The following is a 2,500-nucleotide window of genomic DNA, read 5'->3' as shown; positions in this document are numbered from 1 at the left end:
CCGGTATGCCCTGATAGGCCCGGTATGCCCCGATATGCACACGTGTGCCCCAATAGGGGTCGGTATGCCCCGGTAGGTACGCGTGTGCCCCGTAATGCACGTTTCGCAGATCTCCCCGCATGTCCCGCCCCTATATGTAATACTTACTTACTTACTTACTTTCTTTCTTGCTTGCTTGCTTGCTTGCAATGGTTGGGAGTGCCCGGCATGCCCCGCTGCAGAGACCAAGGGCGCAATGACTTGGCACCGCGGATGCCGGGACTCCGGCACTTCCCGTGGCACTGATGGTTGGTTCCAAAGACAAAAGGCCGTGCAAGGCCACCGCACCGCGGATGATTTTGCTCGTGCTGGCGCCGTTGTGTGGCCAAAGAACATGCGCGAATGCTCGTGTCGGAAGGGTTGGTGTCCTGGCCCCGCGGGTGTCACGAATGCTCGGTTACGAAGACCATGGGACCAGAGCCATGGCACGTCGGATGATGGCTCCAGCTGGCGCCCCGGCACTTTCTGTGGCATTGATGCTCGGTTTCAAAGACAAACGTGCGCAGTGCCAGGGGACCGCGGATGACTGCTCGTGCTGGCCCCGTTGGGCGGCATTGATGGTCGGTTGCAAAGAAAATGCGCGATTGCTCGTGTCGGGGCCCGGCAAGCCAAGGCCAAGCGAGCCATGGCACGTCGGATGATGGCTCCAGCTGGCGCCCCGGCACTTTCTGTGGCATTGATGCTCGGTTTCAAAGACAAACGTGCGCAGGGCCAGGGGACCGCGGATGACTGCTCGTGCTGGCCCCGTTGGGCGGCATTGATGGTCGGTTGCAAAGAAAATGCGCGATTGCTCGTGTCGGGGCCTGGCAAGCCAAGGCCAAGCGAGCCATGGCAACGCGGATGATGGCTCGCTAGTGCTGGCGCCGTGCACAGTGGCCTCGCACACTCGCCCTGCACGCTTCCCTTGCACGCAGCCTTGCACACTAGCCTCGCATGCGAGCCTTGCACCCTAGCCATGCAAACTAGCCTTGCACGGTAGCCATGCACACAAGCCGTGCACATTAGCCATGCGCACAAGCCCCGCACACTAGCCTTGCGCACAACCCTTGCACACAAGCCATGCACTCGAGCAATGCACACAAGCCTTGCACTCAAGCAATGCACACAAGCCCTGGACACTAGCCTTGCACACGGGCCTGGCACACAAGCCTTGGGCACTAGCCTTGCGCACTAGCGTTCCACATGAGCCTTGCACACTAGCCTTGGACACTAGCCTTGCACACAGGCCTTGCACACTAGGCATGCTTGGGCGAGCTGATCCCGCATCAAGTCGACGGGTCTAGGCATTCTTGGGCGCAGATCCCGCATCGTCTCGTCGCGTCTGGGCGCAAACACGTCGCGTCTCGTTGCGTCTTCAGAAGTCGTCGCTAACAGCACCTTTGGTTGCCACTGGTGGTTAGGCTGGTTGGTTGCGCAAACCCTATAGGAGGGTGGCATGCTGGTGGGCGTTTTTGCCCGGATAGGCACTAGAATGTGCAGATTTTGGGCGTTTTTGCCTGGATAGGCTAAGGAATGGGCATGCTTTGGGCGTTTTTGCCCGGATAGGCACCGGAATGCTTGGCCTTGGCTTGTCCTAGCAAGGCATTGCTGGGTTGGGCTCCCTTGGCCTTTTGGGCGCCTTGGACGATGTCTTGCGAAGACCATGGGCACAAGGCCATGGCATATGGTGAGGAAAGGACCACGGTTGCCAAGGTTAGGCACCGGAATGCTTGGCCTTGGCTTGCCAAAGCAGGGCATTGCTGGGTTGGGCTCCCTTGGCCTTCCGGGCGCCTTGGACACTGTCTTGGGAAGACCATGGGCACAAGGCCATGGCATATGGTGGGGAATGGACCACGGTTGCCAAGGCTAGGCATATAGAGAGGAATTGCATTTTTGCCCGGATAGGCACCGGAATGCTTGGCCTTGGCTTGCCATAGCAGGGCATTGCTGGGTTGGGCTCCCTTGGCCTTCCGGGGGCCTTGGACGCTGTCTTGGGAAGACCATGGGCACAAGGCCATGGCATATAGTGAGGAATGGACCACGGTTGGCAAGGCTAGGCATATAGAGAGGAATGGACCACGGTTGCCAAGGTTGCGCAAGTTTTGGGCATTTTTTGCCCGGATATGCCCAAGTATGCCCCGATAGGCCCGTTACGCCCCGGTATGAACGCGTATGCCCGGATTGACTCGGTATGCCTTGGGATACATGCGTATGCCCCGATAGGCTTGGTACGCCCCGATATGCGCACGTGTGCCCCAGTAGGGCTCGGTATGCCCCGGTATGTACGCGTGTGCCCCGATAGGCCCGGTATGCCCCGATATGCACACGTGTGCCCCAATAGGGGTCGGTATGCCCCGGTAGGTACGCGTGTGCCCCGTAATGCACGTTTCGCAGATCTCCCCGCATGTCCCGCCCCTATATGTAATACTTACTTACTTACTTACTTTCTTTCTTGCTTGCTTGCTTGCTTGCAATGGTTGGG

The sequence above is a fragment of the Tasmannia lanceolata genome, unplaced genomic scaffold (genome assembly GCF_043159265.1).
Source record: "Tasmannia lanceolata isolate RefF3 unplaced genomic scaffold, GAP_Taslan_0.1 ptg000064l, whole genome shotgun sequence".
In the NCBI taxonomy this organism is placed as follows: Eukaryota; Viridiplantae; Streptophyta; class Magnoliopsida; order Canellales; family Winteraceae; genus Tasmannia; species Tasmannia lanceolata.
The sequence above is the reverse complement of the archived record's forward strand: the minus strand, read 5'-3'. Positions refer to the sequence as shown.